The following is a 20,169-nucleotide window of genomic DNA, read 5'->3' on the forward strand; positions in this document are numbered from 1 at the left end:
CCATTAATGCTGTCAGCACAGGAGCACATGAGGGCAGAGCTTGCCAAGCTGTGAAAATTAAGGCACAGAATCACAGCGAAGACACATTGACATGGTGACACAGTCAAATTCAGAAGTAGTCTCTGGGGAGTTCCCATCGTGGCTCAGCGGATTAAGAACCCAACTAGGATCCACGAGGATGCAGGTTCGATCCCTGGCCTCACTCAGTGGGTTGAGGACCCGGCATTGCCGTGAGCTGTGGTGTAGGGTGCACACGCTGCTCAGATCCCGAGTTGCTGTGGCTGTGGTGTAGGCCAGTGGCTACAGCTCCAATTCCGCCCTTAGCCTGGGAACCTCCATATGCCCGGGGTGTGGCGCTAAAAAGACAAAAAACAGAAATCATCATCTCTGAATCCCCTGGAAATTAGCTTCCATTTTTAACGGCCTGGCCTAGAAAGCCCCGAGTAGTATTTCACAATCCGAATGTGTATTTATGAGAAATAAATTCAGCCTGTTGGGCAGGGACCTGAATTCTCTCTCCATCTCCTGTGGGGGTCATGGTACGGAACACAAACCCCTTTGGAGGAGGATTCCAGTGTTTTCAGACCTGATGCTTGAAAGACACGCGTGTTCTCCAACGTGCACTAAAACGTGAGCAGTTGTTGAGTCGCCTCCCGCATGCTGCACAGTCCCAGGGTTTCTCTCCGTGTGGCTTCTCTGGTGAAGAGTAAGACCTGAGCTGACCGAGGCCTTTCCCATACTCCCCGCACCTGCAGGGGCTCTCCCTTGGGTATTTGCCCCTGGGTACGAGGTGTGAGCGGTCACTGAAACTTGCCCACGCTCCAGACATCCACAGAGTTTCTCTCGTGATGGCAGGGGAGGGTGGAACTCTTTTTTTTTTTTCCATTATAGCTGGTTTACAGTGTTTTGAGGGTGGAACTCTTACTGAACCTTTTCCCACAGTCAGGGCACCGGCGGGGTCTTTGCCAGTGTGCATTCGCCAGTGTGCCCCGAAGTGCGAGCTGCTGGTGAAACACTCTCCACACTCACCACACTTAGGGGGTTTCTCTCCCATGTGGATTCTCTGATGCGTAATAAGGCTGGAGCTCTGGATGAAGCTTCTCCAGCGCTCCCCACACTTACAGCACGTCTCCCCAGTATGGAGGTGGGCTAATCTGGGGACAGCTAAGTGGGAACTCAGGCTGAAACGTTTCCCACAGGCACAGCAGATACTGGGTTTTTCGCCAACATGGGTTCCCTGAGGACAGGAGAGAGACTCTTGTCCATCATCTAAGGCCATTTCCCGTTGCGTCTCTGCCCCATATTCACTTCCCCCATCTTTCCTCCAGCGAAGGTATTGGGAAAGGTCCATTTTGGATCTTCCTAACAACACTCTGGGTAGCTCTGCTTCCTCCGAAATGTCCTGGCTTGAATTCTCCTCATTCTGTCCTTGCTTCAGGATCTGAAAGAATGAAATGAAACTGCAAATGTACATTTTTTTTTTTTTGTCTTTTTAGGGCCACACCCAAGGCATATGGAAGTTCCAGGCTAGGGGTTGAATTGGAGCTGTAGCTGCTACCCTATACCACAGTCGCAGCAATGCCAGATCCAAGCCACATCTGCAACCTACACTATAGCTTGAGACCATGCCGGATCCTTAACCCACTGAGCGAGGCCAGGGATCAAATCTGCATCCTGAAGGATACTAGTCGTATTTGTAATCTGCTGAGCCCTAACAGGAACTTCCCCATTTTCTGGTTTCAGAAGGACACAGTGTGAAAGAGATCCTTACTGGACACTTAAAAACAGGTTACTGATGATGACAGACAGAACACAGTCAATTTTCCATTAACCAGGAACAAATAAGCTGGAATATGACTGAGCCATGGTTCAGGCCAGCAGACTCCCAGCCTCACTCACTCCACCAGCTTCTAAGTAGGAAGGTCAGGTGGAGAAAACCCATCGACAGGATCCAGGCCCCACTCCTCCCTCTTCAATCAGAGCAGCTCCGCCTCAGCGCTTGGCTCCCGTCTCCTCCCATCACCTATGCACTGGCAGTCAGTACTAAAAGCTACCTTTCTCTTCCTGATAGTGCTCTCTGGGCAGAGGGACATGCCTTAGGATAATCTGCAGGGCTTTCTCCAACCCCTTCCTTACGAGTGGGAGGAACGCCTCTCTGATTAACACAGAGCTGGCCCACACGGCTCAGGAGATCAGCAGTGTAGGCTCTGTCCCTGCAGGACAAGGCTGTGGTTGTCCAGTGCTGCTGGGGACTCAGCTCTGGAGGCTGGTATTAGGAAGCTTACTGTAGCCACACAGCCAGACATGTCCTCCAACAGCACCAGCAATGAGAAAGCTGCCATTTCCATCTCAGCATCTGACTGTCTCCCTCCACCGGTCTAGAATCTGAGCGGGAGAACAATACTATTTATCAGATCCCCTGAAATTCCAACAAAATGACTGAGCCCTGCCTTGGAGGGAAGCTCATCTTAACCATGAGAAAATTCATGCTTCCAATAATTTAAGGTTGACTGCAGGTCTAACTTGGGGTCATCCATGCTCCCTTTTTCTACTAACCTGTTCAGTGATGGCTAATGATAACTACAATTCAGATAGAAATTTAAGAAGGGGGAGTTCTCGTTGTGGCTCAGTGGGTAATGAACCCGACCAGGATCCATGAGGACATGGGTTCAATTCCTGGCCTTGCTCACTGGGTTAAGGATCAGGCACTGTCGTGAGCTGTGGTGTAGGTTGCAGACACAGCTTGGATCCCGTGTTGCTGTGGCTGTGGCTGTGGCTGTGGTGTAGGCCAGCAACTATAGCTCTGATTCGACCCCTAGTCTGGGAACCTCCCTGTGCCACAGGTGCGGCTCTAAAAAGCAAAAATAAAAATAAAAAAAGAGAGAAAAAAAAAGAAATTTAAGAAGGGAATCGTAAACACTAGTACTCTCTATATCTATATGATCCAAGGTAACAAAGGGACCAGGCCTGCCTGAGTGTGACCTGCTTCTCTTCTTCTCTCAGCTCCTGTGGTTTCGGCACCACAGAACAATAGCCCAGGAAGGCCAAGTGCCTGGGTTCCCACCAAGCCTTGCTCAGTGCTCATCCACGTTCAGAATTCCAGGGCTGACTTCTCTATTGGGGACATATTGGCTTTCACTTGCTTCCACTCATTTCCCACCTGCACAGGAAGTCTTCCGAATCTCCTCGGGATCCTGGAGACTGTCGTTCCAGAGTCCTTCGCTTCTCCCCAGGCTGGAAAGCCCATCTGGCAGGGGAACTGGGAGTCCTGCTCAAGGACGAGCGAGGAGAGACATGGGGTCCTTAGGTAATGCGCCTTCTGTCCTCATATCTGCACGTGGCAGGTGGGATGAGAAAGGAAGGTCCCAGAAGGTCTAGTTTTCAGAAGAAAAAGCTTAGTTATTGACTCCAAAAATTTGCCCCTTTAGAGAACAGGGCAATGTGCTTCTGTATTTTAACAATAACTGCAAACACTGTAACAGCCCAGGGAGCTAGACATGGTCACTGCGTGCATTTTGCAGAGGAGAAAGTGGAAGCTCAGGGTGTGTAAGCAAAGTACCAGGAACAGACAAATCTTCAAAGCCACAGACTGTTGGATATAATACACACAAGAGTTCACATCTACGAGGGACTTTTTTTTTTTTTGCCACAGCATGCAGCAGCTTGATACGGGATCTCAGTTCCTAGACCAGGGATTGAACCCCAGGCCATAGTGGTGAAAGCGCCAAATCCTAACCACTAGGAGCTCCCACTGTGGCTCGGCAGAAAGGAATCTGACTAGCATGCATGAGAACGCAGGTCCCATCCCTGGCCTTGCTCTGTAGATTAAGGATCCTGCGTTGCCATGAGCTGTGGTGTCACAGATGCGGCTTGGGTCCTGTGTTGCTGTGGCTGTGGGGTAGGCTGGCAGCTACAGCTCTAATTTGATCCCTAGCCTGGGAACCTCCATTCACTGCAGGTGCAGTCCTAAAAAGCAAAAAAAATTTTTAAAATATAAATAGGAGTTCCCATCGTGGTGCAGTGGTTAAAGAATCTGACTAGGAACCATGAGGTTGCAGGTTCGATCCCTGGCCTTGCTCAGTGGGTTAAGGATCTGGCGTTGCCGTGAGCTATGGTGTAGGCTGCAGACGTGGCTCAGATCCCACGTTGCTGTGGCTCTGGCGTAGGCCGGCGGCTACAGTTCCGATTGGACCCCTAGCCTGGGAACCTCCATATGCCGCAGGAGTGGCCCAAGAAATGGCAAAAAGACAAAAAATAAAAATAAATAAATAAATAAATATATAAATAAATAAAAGCAGGCTGGGAGATTCCTTTGCTATCCAGCAGAGCTAAACCCTCAAAAAGTTGCCTTAGACTGTTGGTTTCTAACAATACTTGATGATAGGACATAACTAGTGTTCCTCCACAGAAATCAACAATTTTCCTCCTGACAAAGCCATTCCAGGTACAGACCAGTGACAGCAGAGTGATGGCTCATAAGCCTGTCTCCTGATTCCCAGTCCCCGTCTTCCCACAGGACTGCTTCCCCACTGTTTCGAGGCGCATGTGGAGAGGGGGGCTTACCACTGGGATTCTCCTCCAAGCCTGGGGGCCAAGACTCCTGGGCTCCCCTTGGGGTTCCATCATTTCACTACCATCCCTGTCCCTGCTTTCTGGTTCTCTCTGGAGACTCCTCTAATCCACAGAATGCCTTCTGCCACCTCCAAGATGTCAGGTGATGGCAAAGGTCCAGGGACTCATCAGGGCATCCACCTCATCACCGAAGGGGCAGGTGCCTGGGGTGTGGGTGCTCCTGACTTTGTGGTACTTGGTCTGGAGGATTTTGAACTGGTAGAGATACTGTTCCAGGGTCTGTAGGAAACCACGTTCCCGCAGCCGCACAGCCACAATCCGGTACAGCCGGCAGTTCCAAAGGCAGGTGCAGTTTTTCATGAATCCAGGAATCACTGAGAATTCCCAAAAAAGTCTTGGTTTCCTCATCGCCCCAGTGCACCCCTGCCACCTCTCATCCTCCGGGCCCTGCTCTCCAGCCCGTCCTGGGTCTTGGCTTTTCTCAAGACAGGCACCTGGCCAGGCTAGACTCTCCCCTGACCCACCGGGGAGTCTCTCATACTCTCCTCTCCAGAGCACGGAAGATCTGGGCTCTGTGGTTTTGCCTCCTGCAACATGTGGAAGCTCACATCCAGTCTGTGGGTTAGAAAATCTGTTTGCAGGGAGACAAGACATAATGTTGGTGGTGAATCAGATCCCACCCACTCCATATGCCAGAAGGGGAGATACTAACTTTTTAAAAAGTCTAAGGGGGAAGTTCCCATTGTGGCTCAGTGGTAATGAACTTGACCAGTATCTATAATGACTAGTATCTATCTCTGGCCTCGCTCAGTGGGTTAAGGATCCAGTGTTGCCATGAGCTATGGTGTAGGTCACCGACGTGGCTTGGATCCCATGTTGCTGTGGCTGTGGTGTAGGCCAGCAGCTGTAGCTCTGATTCCACCCCTAGCCTGGGAACTTCCATATGCCATGGTAACGGCCCTAAAAATAAAAATTAAATTAAAAACAAAAAGTCTAAGGGGATTCTTGGGAAGGCTCAGTGAAAGTAATATTAAGGACTGTGAGGGAACAAAATGAAAAAAATCAGGGGAGCTCCTGTTGTGGCTCAGTGGTAATGGACCCAACTAGTATCCATGAGGATGTGGGTTCAATTCCTGGCCTTGCTCAGTGGGTTAAGGATCCCAAGTTGCTGTGGCTGAGGCATAGGTTGGCAGCTGCAGCTCCAACTCAACCCCTAGCTTGGGAACTTCCATATGCCACAGCCCTTTAAAAAAAAAAGAGAAGAAAAAATTCAGGCCCAAATTCATCTATCCATGTTCATTCATCCTGTAACAGGTAAAATTCAGGCACCTGCCAAAGCTTTTACTGACCTTCCTGTAACACAATATCCTTTCTGGACTCTGGTAACTCATCCTTGACAGCACTGACTATGGTATTAGATTTTCAAGTGGGACTGAAGAAAGGAATGCACTTGAAAAATTAAAGCCCTAAGGATCTGGAGTGGTGAATACTATAAAAATGCAATAGCTAATTTTGATTCAAAGGAAAAGGCCATTCTTACCTAGTGAGGCCCCATCTGCAGACCTCTCCCAACTTATTTCCAGGTGGTTCCTCTAGCAAGGTTCCAGCTGCCTCTGTGCCTCCTGGGGGACATGCACAGCCACACTGCCAAGTGTCACCAACTCCTGAGAAAACATGCCACTCCTGCTCAAAACAGTGCCTAGGGCAAAATACCACGGTATTGCACTAGTCAGAGGGCAGGCGACAAACCACACTTAGAAGAAACTAAAAAGTGAGTTTCTTTTGGCTTTTATTTATTTATTTATTTATTTTTGTCTTTTGTTCTTTTAAGGCCTCGCCCGCAGCATATGGAGGTTCCCAGGCTAGGAGTCTAATTGGAGCTGTAGCCACCAGCCTACTCCAGAGCCACAGCAATGCCAAATCTGAGCTGTGTCTGCAACCTACACCACAGTTCACAGCAACGCTGGATCCTTAACCCACTGAGCAGGCCAGGGATCGAACCCACAACCTCATGGTTCCTAGTCGGATTCATTTCCACTGTGCCATGACAGGAACTCCTCTTTTGGCTTTTAAATGCAAGAAGCAAAGGAAGGGCGGGGAAGAGAAAGCAAAGGAAAAACTAAGCTACCAGTTACGGGAAACCCAGGCAGTGCACTAGAAACTTCACACCTGCTCATAGTTACAGTTAGTATGTGGAAGTGCTGCGATTTGAACTCAGAACTCTGAATCTGAAGCTTTTGTTTTTCTCCCACTACACAATCCTGCATACCACAAGGGCAAGATCCAGATACAAAAAAAGGAGTTCCCTTTGTGGCTCAGCAGCAAACAGTATCCATGAAGATGTGGGTTCAATCTCTGGCCCTGCTCAGTGGGTTAAGGATCCTGTGTTGCCGTGAGCTGTGGTGTAGGTCGGCAGCTGTAGCTCTGATTCAACTCCTAGCCTGGGAACTTCCATGTGCCGAGAATGCAGTCCTAACAAGACAGGGAAAAAAAAAAAAAGAGGCAGATATGGAAAGGAATAACGATTACTTTTAAGACAAAACAACTCGAAGAAAAGAATGCCTTTAATACATCCAACTCCTCATTCCCTCAGCTGTGGCGCTGTCTTACACAAGGAAGGAGACCCGGGTAACAATTCATAGGGTGGTGACATTTTGGAGCATGATGTATGAAGTTACTGGGCCTCCCTGCTGGGTAAAATTCCTTTGAAATTTCTGCTAGGCAAGAGAATCGGTTGCAGAGCGTCGCACTTGGTGATCTGAGTAAGAGCAAAGGCTGGCCCACCTGGGAGCTGCTCATGGGCCCCTGATCACCACTGTTCTTCACAGAAAGACCCAGAGCCTGAGGGTCAAGCAGGCCTGGGGAGAGAGAAAGGAGCCATGAGAGGCAAGGCTTCTCGAATCCTCTCAGGGACCAGCCCAGCTGGGTTTGGAAACGGAAGAGTCTTCCTTCTCTTCGGGTCTGCCTTGTTCCATTAAAAAATGGTTGGTGAGGAGTTCCCGTCGTGGCGCAGTGGTTAACGAATCTGACTAGGAACCATGAGGTTGTGGGTTCGGTCCCTGCCCTTGCTCAGTGGGTTAACGATCCGGCGTTGCCGTGAGCTGTGGTGTAGGTTGCAGACGTGGCTCGGATCCCGTGTTGCTGTGGCTCTGGCGTAGGCCGGTGGCTACAGCTCCGATTCAACCCCTAACCTGGGAACCTCCATATGCCGCGGGAGCGGCCCAAGAAATAGCAACAACAACAACAACAACAAAAAAAATGGTTGGTGAAAAGCCAAATCAACACATTTCTATCTTTTTTCTTTTTTTTTTTTTTGCCTTTTCTAGGGCCACTCCCATGGCATATGGAGGTTCCTAGGCTAGGGGTCTAATTGGAGTTGTAGCCGCCCGCCTACACCACAGCCACACCAACGCCAAATCCAAGCCGCATCTGTGACCTACATCACAGTGCACAGCAACGCCGGATCCTTAACCCACTGAGCAAGGCCAGGGATCGAACCTGTAACCTCATGGTTCCTAGGTGGATTCGTTAACCACTGTGCCACAATGGGAACTCCTCAACACATTTCTAAAAGAAGAGTTCCACAGAGTGCCTGTCGTGGCTCAGTGGTTAATGAACCCGACTAGTAACCATGAGGATGCGGGTTCCATCCCTGGCCTTGCTCAGTGGGTTAAGGATCTGGCATTGCCGTGATCTGTGGTGTAGGTCGCAGACGCAGCTCGGATCCCATGTTGCTGTGGCTGTGGTGTAGGCCAGTGGCTACAGCTCTGATTCAATCCCTAGAAGAGTTTCAGATTTTTCTCTTCCATATCCATCCAGGTTACTGACTGTCAGTGTTTTATGATTTCATTCTGCAGGGGTTTTTTGTTGTTGCTGTTTTTGTTTGTTTGTTTGGCCACCCCACAGCATATGGAGTTCCTGGGGCCAAGAATCAGATCTGAGCCGCAGTTGTGATTTACACTGCAGCTGCGGCAGTGCTGGATCCTTTATTTCTTTATTTTTGTCTTTTGTCTTTTTAGGGCCGCACTCTCGGCATATGGAGGTTCTCAGGCTAGGGGTCAAGCCAGAGCCACAGCAATGCCAGATCTGAGCCATGTCTGCAATCTACACCACAGCTCATGGCAACGCCAGATCCTTAACCCACTGAGCGAGGCCAGGAATTGAACCCGCATCCTCATGGACACTAGTTAGGTTCGTATCCACTGTGCCACTGCGGGAACTCCCCAGTTTTGATAACACATGTGAATCATCTGAATTGGTCTGGGGACACCCACCTGTCTTGAGAATTACTCTGCTCCAGTTTAGCCCTACCTGTGCCTTTCCTACCAACCAGGCTTAAAATTGTTACCCACACCTTGTGTACTAGGACCAGCAGTGCCTCATTCTCAACAGGAGAGGAGCCACAGGCTCTGCTGCGTAGTTTTACAAAACACGCCAACCAAAGCCCTTCTTCCTTTTGGAGGGGCCTGTGGTCAGCCTCAGCTCATTACCACATCCTCTGAGGGGAAGGCGTTGTACCCTCTACCCCACTTCCTGCAGTCGGAAGGGGTTTCACATTCTCCCCACAGAAGGGTCCCTTCTCTCTCCCCACACTGTTGCTGCTTACTGATCTTGCGGAAGGGTCCAAGTTGCACTTTGGGATTGTGGATCATCTGGTCTTCTGGTTCTGACTGTGAGATCGCCACCACTGCCTGGAACAGACACATGGAAGAGATGCATGCTTCAGATGAAGGCTTAAGGGAACCCAGTACTGATCCTGAGGGTTCCTCCTCTTCTAATAGTACCTCCCGCCCCTGTTCAAGGACCGGAAGTGGTCAAAATTCTGTAGGCACTAAAACATCTCGAGCCACAAAGAATCAAGAAGGGAACTCAGTCTTAGGTGACCCACAGAAGGGGCAGTAAGAGTGTGGAGGTGTGGAAGACTCCATAGAGGTTAAGATCTAAGAATTTAGGCCCACTTCAATCTGGCCACTCGGCTCTCCTAGGGCTGCTTCTGTCAACCCCTAGGAAAACTTACAACAGAGAGAGCAAGCAACGAAGCAGCTATTTTGCAACAGAACCCAGAGGTTCAACAATGTCAATAAAGACCAGTGAAGTCCCTTGCTTCAGGCTAGCTGCTGCTGATGAATGAGAGCTGTTCTCCAATGAGAAAATAGTTTGTATGGGCTCCTCCTGGATCAGAGTAGTGCTCAAGCTATTTTAAGCAAATCTCGTTTAATAATGGGGACCAACACTCAGAGCAACCAATGTTGCAGATTCTCTAAAGAGTCAGTCTGAAAAATGGACAGTTGCAGCTACTAGGCCCACGGAATAAGCAAATTCCACTTTGACTCAAACAGCAGTCTGCACATCACTCACTGCGGGCACCCTAAGGTAGCTCTGTCTCTCACATTCCTCTATTCTAACTACTCAGAACTAAGTTCCCATATCTCACCTGCCGCCCCTGTCTTCCAGGTTCTTCCTGCCAATCTTCCACCAGGGCAGATTCCTGCCTCCTCTCCACTCTGTGGATGCTTTTGTCTAACCCAGATCTAGATCTCCTGGGGAAGGACAGGAACTGTTCCAGGACTAGCAAGTCCAGGAACTGCTCTTTCATACACCTCTCTGGTCTCAGCCATTGATGATAGAACTCCAGGTGTTGAGGGCCTCCCAGGGTCCAGATGCTTCTTGATAGTGAAAATACCAAAAGCGCTGGCAGGTCTCAGGTCCAGGGTCATGCCTTTGAAGGAAGACTTTCTGCTCCCAGTGGGAATCTTCCAGCTTCACTCTTTGAAGCTCTTCTTGTACTTGAGGAGTCTGGATTTGGGGAGCCACAGCTATAGCCATTGTTCAGATCAGAAAAGACCTGTGCATTGTGCTCTTAAGTTCAAACCTCTTCTTTTACCTCAATGGGGAGCCACCTTCAGATAGGAGTCTAAGTAGAACTTGAAATTCTAGAGCCAGAAATATACAGTACAGAGTGAACTCTAGTGACCATCCCAAGTGTTAGCCCAGTGGGATTGAGGTGAAGAAAAGAGCCTTCCTGTTCCTCTCTCCCCATGTCCTGATGCCCATGGAGTCTGGTCCTCTGTGACTAGGGAGGCAGCTCCAGAAGTTTGACAGGAGGAGTCAAGGACTGGTGGTCTGGTTGGAGGTGTGTTTGCCTATCAATTTCCTTAACATGGAGATAATACCAATTAACATGCACTGAAGAATGAAGATGGGCTGACGGAGATAATAAGGGCAATAAACCCCCCACTCTCCCAAGCCACTGGTCTTCAGAGTGTTGCAAAGTATGTGCAGTCCAAGAAGGACAGCGCACACAAGGTAGCAGCACCTTGGAGAGCAGCGCCTGGGTGGGTGCCCTGCTCTAAGGCTCAGAGATTCAATTGCTCCAACTCTTCTCTGGCTGGGCTTCAGATGTGGGCGGGCCCTCTCAGGATTCCTCAGCCCTGGCGTCAAAACTCTCTCCCAAACAGGGAGATTTACTCAGGTTAAAGTTACAAGATTTCAGTACAAGGATAATAAGATCACAGACGCACAGATGTCACAGTTGGAAGTAAAGAGATACTGAGGCTTCAGTTCCCTCAAAGCTGAGGCATTCACGGCTCAGAGACCCTCCACGACCTTGCCAAGGTCACGAGGCTGGCAGGAAATGGGCAGTGGCTCTGTCTGGTGACACTGTTCTGGGTGTCTGGCACGAAGAGCGTTACTTACACTGAAACGCTACTCTGCTCCGCGGACGACCTCCTCTGGAAGCTTTATGGGGGTAAACGCGGGCCCTGGGGACGGGGTCGTCCCCACCGGGCCCGGTGGGCAGTGAGATGGGCTCTACAAGCAGGAGGGGCGCATCCTGCCCCCGGGTCCGCTCGCGGGGAGGCGGGGCCTGGCTCGAAGTGGGGTCACAGCCACCTGGCGAGGGCGGCCCGGGCCCGAGGTGAGATCCACTCCCGCCCGCCGGGGCCCTGTGACCACTAGAGGCCCGACTCCGCGGTACCTTCTCTGTGACCACGCAAGGCCTCAACACTATACTCCCACCCGGAACCCAGACCCCGGGTCTGAGCCTTCGGACAGCCACCAAGCAACGGAAGCGGAAACGCAAGCCCCAGAAGGACTCCGGCTTGGCCGGACTACATTTCCCATGGGCCTCCGCCAGCGCCTGCAGACTGACGGCATCATTAACCAATAATATATGGGGAGGCTTCGGCGCCTGTTTCAGACGAATCATTGACGACGGGTGGGACTTTTGCACTAGCTGGTTGGGGGGGCGGAGCCAAACTTACAATAGACCCAGGTGGAGTGATTGTAAGTGGTCCTGCCTCGCCTCTCCCATCCCTAAGGGAATTAGGGGAAGTGGCCACCTCTCGCCCTATGTGGCCCCGGGGACCACTGAGAGGGAGGGCCCTTTTCCAAAGCGTTATCCCTTGCAGCTGAAAGAGGGTGTTTATCCCTGTTAAGCCCTGTTTATCCCTATTATACAGGTTAATAAACCCAGGCAGCTTGGACCTCAGGTCTTTCTTACAGTGGCACTGAGACTCCAGTTCAGATCTTTTGCCACTTAAAGTGCTTTTCTAGCATAGTTGCCCACTGTGGTAATACTTCACCACTATCCTTCCCCTTGCCCAACATACAAACGTGCTTCCTCACTTCCTGCGAGCACGGTCCTGGGTGATTCAAGATGAATGTCATTGACTCTTACTCATTTAAAAATCAATTGTGGAGCATCGACTTTAGGCCAAGCAAAACACTCTCTCCTCTGAAGGAGTGCAATCTCTCAGAGGATGCATTTTCTAAAATGAGATGACAAGCAACTCAAATAACTCCAATGCAGGGTGATAAGTGCTAAATGGAGGGGCCTTCAAAGTAAATGACACAGAGTAGGTACTGGGGAGCAGCTGGGAGAGTCCAGGAGGGAAGGAGGTGAACCCTCAGTGAAAGGGAGCAGGAAACTACACTTTACCTTTGCATATTTTATCTGGCTTGGTTCTGATAACAAATTTTGCATAGAAGGTCTCACTCCCTATTTAGCAGACAAAAGGTCTAAAATTCAACGTAAAGTGGATTAAGCTGCAATCTCCTTCCCAGGAGAGGCAGCTGTGATGGGGAGAGGGAAGGACAGGACAGAGGTGCTCTCTACAAAGTCCTAAATCCAGTTGCAAGTCTGAGCCACGGAGATTTCTTCTAGCTTCTTGTTCTTAAGAGTTTCGAGAGGGTTAATGAGGAAATCTCAGGTCAGCACTTTCAGCATGCACAAATATCTAGCTTTCAAACCAGCCCAGCCCAGAAGTTCCATAGAGCTGCCTCAGGAACCTGTGAAGTGGGGCAAAGACCCAGCTCAGGAGAGAGCCTTGTTTGGGTTCTCACCATTGAGTCACCAGAGCATCTGTTTTTTACATGTTTTCTATTGTAAGATTTCACTTGAAAAAGTGGTTCCACTGTTAAAAAAGGAAAATTGAAAATTACTAATCCAAGTCCATGCCCCATTCCCTTAACTTGGGGATCTTCCGTGCCAATGGAACTTGCACTGGAAGCAAAATCAAGCCTGGAAAGGGTAGCCCCAACACAACTCATGTCACCTTCACCATCAACACCACATCCAGTACTCCAAAGAAGACCTGTATACGTTCCCTTGAGCTGTGAGCCGCACTCCCCAAGGGCTGGGAATAGAGTCTACAAAGATGAGATGTTTTCTCAGTTGCAGCTTCCTGGGCCCTCAGAAGACAGTTGGTCTCAGAAACCTAAAAAGATCCATTTTGGGTGAAAGTGAAGCAGGAGATAGATGGGTCTCAGACAACTGTAATCTGTTCCCTATGGACAGATAACTTCAAGATAAAAACTGCATCCTGCTTGGATAAAAGACAGAGACCATCTATTTCTGTTTCTGGAGATCAAGGAGACCTCTGGAACTACACACTTGCAAAAAGTTTCCTCAGGGTCAGAGGAGGGAGGGACACCGGATCGCCGTAGCACATCCTGTCAACCTCCCAGAGACCCCTGTGCTAAAATACATCCTAAGGGCAGGGCCAGGTCAGGGCAAAGCCAAATGAAGGAAGACAACTGATTAGAGGAAGCCCGGGAGAACTGCCCCCATAGGAGTGATTTACTTATTTATTTTTAGGGCCACGCCACCATAAATGGAGGTTCTCAGGCTAACCGATCTGAGCCTCCGTCTGCGACCTACACCACAGCTCACTGCAACACTGGATCCTTAACTCACTGAATGAGGCCAGGGATCGAATCTGCGTCCTCATGGATACTAGTCGGGTTTGTTTCTGCTTAGCCACAAGGGGAACTCCCCCCACAGGAGTGATTTAAAGGACCTCTAAAGCGTATGTGGCTCTCTTCCTCTTTTGCTCTCTTTCTCGCTCCCTTCCACCCCCCATGCCCGTGCCTGTTTCTTCTCCACACCGATCCTCTCTTTCTTCTCTCTTTAAACAAACACGTAATTGTCGCCTGTGGGACTTCAAGGCTTCTTCATGGACATAAAACTCAAAAAGCCTCCAGCTGAGATAATATCAGCCCACCTGTCCCACTGTAATTGTTACAATGTTCCTTAGGACCTCCTTACCCCAGCAACTTGGTCTACTCCTTCCTGCCCCCCACTATAAAAGGTATAGGGGCAACATATGCCCCCAACCAACCAGCAAGTGTATCCAAAGACCCCACTCTTCCCCAATCAACCAGCAGGTCAACAGGTGTATGGCAAGACCACGTGTCACACTCCTTTGTCTTTGGGCTATAAAAACAGACATGACCACGAGCCCAGGGTTGGCTTTCCTGATTATCAGGAAGTCGGCCCACTATGTTACAGTGTCTCTTGCCTAATAAACTTGTCTTTTCTACACCTTGGATTAAATCCAGCAAATTCTTTTTCCACCTGCGTGCAGAGACCACAACACTACCCTGTCTCTTTGCCGAATTCTTTCTCCAAAGGGACAAAGTTCTGGGGACCTACATTAAGTGATCAGAGTTCAGCATTCTCACCCGACAGCCACCTGAGAACAAAAGCAGGTTCCGTCTTAGGTCAAAGTTAGCAATATTACCATCGAGAACAGGAGTTCAGTGTCCACTGCCACACAGAGTGACGTCCCTCCTCTTCCCAGCAGCCTCTGGAAGGGGCAGAACAAGCACCCCGGCCTCAGCTTAGCAGGTGAGGAAGAGGAGGCCTCCAGAAGCACTCTGCCCCAGTCTCGCTGCTAGGTAGAGGCATAGGTGTGTCTAGAACCAGCCTGGCAGGCCTCTTTGGCTCCCCACACCCTCTCCACTACTCCACACGCTAGGACCAGGTGGGAAACAAGCAGGAGCTGGTGACGTGGAAGGGCGGCACCACATGGGACAACTGAGAGGCAACAGTTAGGAGGGCGGTTTCAGCAAGAGTGTGGTTTCTAGATCACCGATATGTTTTAAAAACATGGCACAGGAGTTCCCATGCTGGCTCAGCAGAAAACAAATCTGACCAGCATCCATGAGGATACAGGTTCGATCCCTGGCCTCACTCAGTGGGTTAAGTATCCAGTGTTGCTGTGAGCTGTGGTGTAGGTCGCAGACATGGCTCGGATTTGTCACTGCCCTGGCTGTGGTGTAGGCCAGCAGATGCAGCTCCAATTCGACCCCTAGCCTGGGAACATCCATATGCTGCGGGTGTGGCCCTAAAAAGACAAAAATAAATAAATAAATAAAATAATAAAAAACATGGCACAGAGCAGTTTACAAGCTGTAAGGAGACAAGGGTTTTTGCTTTGTTTTGTTTTGTTTTTAAATGGCTGCACCTGCAGCATATGGATGTTTCTGCACCAGAGATCCAAGCTGCACCTGTGACCTACGCTGACCCTTTAACCCACTGCACCTGGCTGGGAATAGAACTCACACCTCTGCAGCAACCCAAACTGCTACAATTGGATTCTTAACCCACTGTGCCACATCAGGAACTCCAGACACAAAGATTTTAAGATGAAGGAAATAAGCTAGTTCTCCAAGAATTCAACTAATTACGGCCACACATGCTGAGAGGAGACCAATGCCTCCTAAGCCCACTGGATTTAACTCCAACTTAACCAGTGATACTAACCTATCTGCAGAGGGGGTGTGTTCAGCAGGGAAACCTGAAAAGAGTTAAGGAAGCAATCTTGGGCTTTGAGTGGACACCACAGGGGGTGGGGAAGAGAAAGGCACTTTTTTTGTTTTGTTTTGTTTTTGTCTTTTTAGGGTGGCACCTGCGGCATATAGAGGTTCCCGGGCTAGGAGTCAAATCGGAGCTATAGCTGCTGGCCTACACCACAACCACACCAATGCCAGATCCGAGCCACGTCTGTGACCTACACCACGGTAACACTGGATCCTTAACCCACTGAGAGAGGCCAGGGATCAAACCCGCAACCTCGTGTTTCCTAGTCAGATCCGTTTCCACTGTGCCACGACGGGAACTCCCACTTTTTTTATTTTGCTTTTTAAGGCCGCACTGCGGCATATGGAAGTTCACAAGCTAGGGGTCAAATTGGAGCTGTAGCTGCCAGCCTACACCACAGCCACATCAATGCCAGATCCGAGGTCTGTCTGCGACCTACACCACAGCTCACAGCAATACCAGACCCCCGACCCACTGAGCGAGGCCAGGGATCAAACCCGCATCCTCATGGATACTAGTCAGATTCGTTTCTGCTGCACCACAATGGGACCTACCTAGAGGGGACTCTGAAGTGCAGCATTCGTCACCTGATGGGGATGTGCCACATGAACCCTTTATTTCACTCTGTGCTCACCAGCCACCATCTGGCCACAAAGCCACCATTTCAGTCACTGGAGACCAGGAATAAGGGGTGCTCTGAAAGTGGCTTGGGATAGGAGATCCCCACTGTAAATGAATAATAATTGGGGTTCTGGGATATTGATCCCTTGGAAATTTAGTGACCAGGAATCTTCCACTCAGTGTCCAGTTATCTCTGGGTGTCTGCACCAGAAAACCTGGGGACTGGAACTCGTGTGTGATAAATCTGCCAAGAAGCGCTAGCCCCTGAAGCATTCTGGCAGGCTTCTGGCTGGACACAGTGTAAACAGCAGAGACACCGTGCCTGCCAAGGCCTGTGAACTGTGAGGGGTCCGGGCAAAGTGTTGCCTTGGAGCCAGACCCTCCTTCCAGCAGCCATTCTTCTACAACTGCCCCAGGTCCGTGCACACATGGAAAATTCTGAGTTGGGACACTGGCAAGAGTGAGCAGGAGAGAGGGAGCCAGGGGTGGGTAGGCCCTGGAGCCACAGCTTCTGCCAAGCCAGAGGCATGAGCTCAGTTGCACCAGTGATTGGGTGGAAGGCCAAAGGGAACTAGCCATCAGGCCTTCCTCTCCACCAGGCTCTCAGTCTTCTGTCTCAAAGTTTGACCTTCATCCATGCAATTCTACTTCCACTTCCTCTATGGCCATGGCTATTTCATCAAGCCAAGAGGATGAGAGAAAGTCTCTAATATTCTGTGCAGACATTTGAAATGGCTTAACGGGGACAGACAGCAGGAAGGTTAAAAAGACTTTGCATTTGACAAACTCCAGGTCTGTCTATGGGAGACTGCAGGTGAAGCAAGACCAGCACACACATGCCCAACTCCCTGGTTATGAGACAGGGCTCCCATCGGGGGCTAAAGGGTTGGGGAGGATGACCGCCAGGCACATGCAAGGAAGGACCATTTACAGTTGTGGACTGTGATGCTAGGTAGGGAGAAGACTAAAAGGAGTAACCAATATGCTGGGGGGTTTTCTTGAGGGGGAAGGGGGTTCAGGCTGTACTTGTGGCATGCAGAAGTTCTGGGGCCAGGGATCAAACCTGCACCACAGCAGTGACAACACCAAATCCTTAACCTGCTGAGCCACCAGAGAACTCCCCAATACGTCCTTTCTATTTGTATATTTTGTGTTTCTTTCCATGTTTTCCTTAGGTGTTTCTCATGCCTTTAATAAAGGCAGTTGGGTTAACTGACTTCAGCAGTAGAGCTGCTAAGCATTAGGTACTGCCTACTTACTGAACTTCTAAGATTCCACTTCCTCAGTGGGATTTGTACCTACCTCATAGGGCTGTTATCAAGATTGAGACAGGAGTTCCTGTTGTGGCTCAGTGGAAATGAATCCAACTAGTATCCATGAGGATGCAGGTTTGATCCCCGGATTAAGTGGGTTAAGGATCTGGCATGGCCATGAGCTGTGGTGCGGGGCGCAGATGTGGCTCAGATCTCAAGTTGCTGTGGTTGTGGTGTAGGCTGGCAGCTGCAGCTCCAATTCGACCCCTGGCCTGGGAACTTCCATGTGCCACAGGTGTGGCCCTGAAAAGCAAAACAAAAACAAAAACAAAAAAAAACCCAGGCATGTAGAGAGCTGAGCACAGTGCCTGTGCAGAGTAACAGTTCTATAAATTGTTACTCTAAGTGATCATAGCTTAGTGTCAACCAGAAACGCAACCCCAAAAGGAAGTAAAATTCCACGGGTAACAAGAGGAACACTCACTATGATCCGCCTCAAACTGCAAACTCTCTATTAAAAGAGAAGGTGTGTGGTTAGCAGCACGTGTTTATTGACCCACGATGGTCCAGCTTCCAACATTCCATCTGCCACAGCACAACCTGCAGAGCAGGGTCAGGTGGAGACAAAGTACTGACCAGGAGGGGACCTGACAGGGGACGTCTGGGGCGTTGCCACAGTTTGTAAAAACTTTACGAGCTGTACACTTTTGTGCTCTCATCTGTTATATTTCAACAAAGAGGTGAAAACGAGAGCAACCTTCTCAGGATACAGGCATATGGATACCCTGAGATTAAAAGGGTTAAGAGTAAGATAAATTCTCTACACTTCACTGCTTGCCCAAAGAAGAGAAATAGATGGTGCACTACAGACTCAGCTACAAGAAGGAAGATGCATGATTTTTCACCAGCTTTTGATAATCTGTGACATTTTGAAAGTAAAAGTTGGAGTTCCTGTCATGGCTCAGTAGTAACGCACCAACTAGTATCCTTGAGGATGTGGGTTTGATCCCTGGCCCCGCTAGTCAGTTAAGGATCTGGTATTGCCGTTAGCTGTGGTGTAGGCCGGTCCTGGCCTGGGAACTTCCATCTGCTGCAGGTATGGCTCTAAAAAGACAAAACGAACAAAAAACAAAAAAACAAACAAAAAAGAAAGTGAAAGCTTTTTCATTAGGATTCTAGCTGGTTGATTTTTGCTTTTTGGCTGTGCCTGCAGCATGTGGAAGTTCGGGCCAGGGATAGAACCCTTGCCACAGCAGTGAGCCGGGCCACAGCAGTGACAACGCTGGATTCTCAACCTGAGGCGTCACAAGAGAACGCCTGGTTGGTTGGTTTTTATAAACGTGTCTCCATTGACCAAGACCAATAAATTGTACCTGAGGTGAAAAGGAACTGAAGTTAAAACTAACAATCATCTTATCAAAAGGAAGCGTAAGAAACCTAACCCATTTTCCAGGTCAGAATTTCAGGCTCCAATACAATGAGACACCAAGGTCAAATGTTTTCACTGACATGTGGAATCTGAGAAAAAGGACAGACTGAACTTCTTTGCAGAACAGATGCTGACTCACAGACATTGAAAAGCTTATGGTCTTTGGAGGAGACAGTTTGGGGGGTGGGGGGATGTGCTTGGGCTGTGGGATGGAAATCCTGTGACACTGGATTGTGATGATCATTATACAACTACAGATGTGATAAATTCATTTGAGTAATAAAAAAACAATAAAAAATAAAAAAATAAAAAAAAGAATTTCAGGCTCCATCTGCCTCTTGCATGCCTCTCTGGAGAGAACCCAATTGGCAAATATTTACTGAGTTCCTATCACATGCCAGGCCCTGCTCTGGGTGTAGAAATTGGAGTTTGGAACCTCAGTATGGGAACACAACAGCTCAAAGAGGGACAGGGCAGAATCATGTAACAGGTCAATGCCATGAGAGTGACAGGCAATGACGTCAGAGAGCTCACAGGTGCGGCGGGCAGGGTCATGTCCGCCAGGCAAGTGCAGGGAAGGCCTCGTGACAGGGGTGGTACCCACGCTGAGTCTTCCAAGATGTGCAGGTGTGTCCTAGGCAGGCAGGGAGGTGCAGCATTCCAGAAGAGGAGCAGAGTGGACAGACAGATGGGGCAAGGCTCAGTGGGGCACACTGAGGGAAGCTGCCAGGGGGCAAGGATGGTCAAGGGCAAGGCCAGGTATGAATGTGAGGTTCTAGAGAGACCCCCCTTAGGAAGGCCTTATTTGCCCTCCAAGGAGTGTGGCCTTCTGTGGGTGATGGGAGATCCCCCAAGGGCTTAAGCTAGGACATGACAGGCTCAGTTCCGAGTTGTGGAAGAACACTCACTCCGGCTACAACACAGAGGATGGAGTAGCTGGAAGCAGTGCCAGAGGGAGCTTGGGGCACCAGTAAGGGGGTTTTGCAGTTGTCGGGCAAGGGTTTGAACTATGCCAGGGGAGTTGGGGCTTGATTCCCGAATGGCTAAGAATCTGTAGGGCTTGGTTCCCAAATGGCCCAAGGGTATTTGAGGGAGGAAAGAATCTTAGATGACCCCAGGTTTTTCACTTGGGTGACACTGAGTGACATTGGTGGTGCTACTCACAGGATGAAATACACCTGTGCAACCAG

The 20,169-nt window shown here is 49.7% G+C and overlaps 1 protein-coding gene across 6 annotated transcripts in view; it reads right to left on the reverse strand.

Moving 5' to 3' along the window:
• Positions 1–331: 331 nt before the first annotated feature.
• The window catches only part of ZSCAN2 (zinc finger and SCAN domain containing 2), a 46,418-nt gene continuing 26,580 nt past the window's right edge, over positions 332–20,169 (reverse strand). For 2 of the 6 annotated variants that reach the window (XR_007136991.1, XR_007136995.1), the window contains 6 exons: positions 10,007–10,505; positions 9,179–9,263; positions 6,113–6,236; positions 4,564–5,203; positions 3,161–3,374; positions 332–1,441 (listed from right to left, as the gene is read on the reverse strand). The gene's annotated coding sequence lies outside the window, so the exon portion shown is untranslated. Of the gene's footprint in view, positions 1,442–3,160; positions 3,375–4,563; positions 5,204–6,112; positions 6,272–7,118; positions 7,431–9,178; positions 9,264–10,006; positions 10,506–20,169 lie in introns of those variants that run through there. The other 4 variants (XR_007136993.1, XR_007136992.1, XR_007136994.1 and 1 more) reach the window with 4 other exon arrangements.

This window comes from Phacochoerus africanus, chromosome 9, assembly GCF_016906955.1.
Source record: "Phacochoerus africanus isolate WHEZ1 chromosome 9, ROS_Pafr_v1, whole genome shotgun sequence".
In the NCBI taxonomy this organism is placed as follows: Eukaryota; Metazoa; Chordata; class Mammalia; order Artiodactyla; family Suidae; genus Phacochoerus; species Phacochoerus africanus.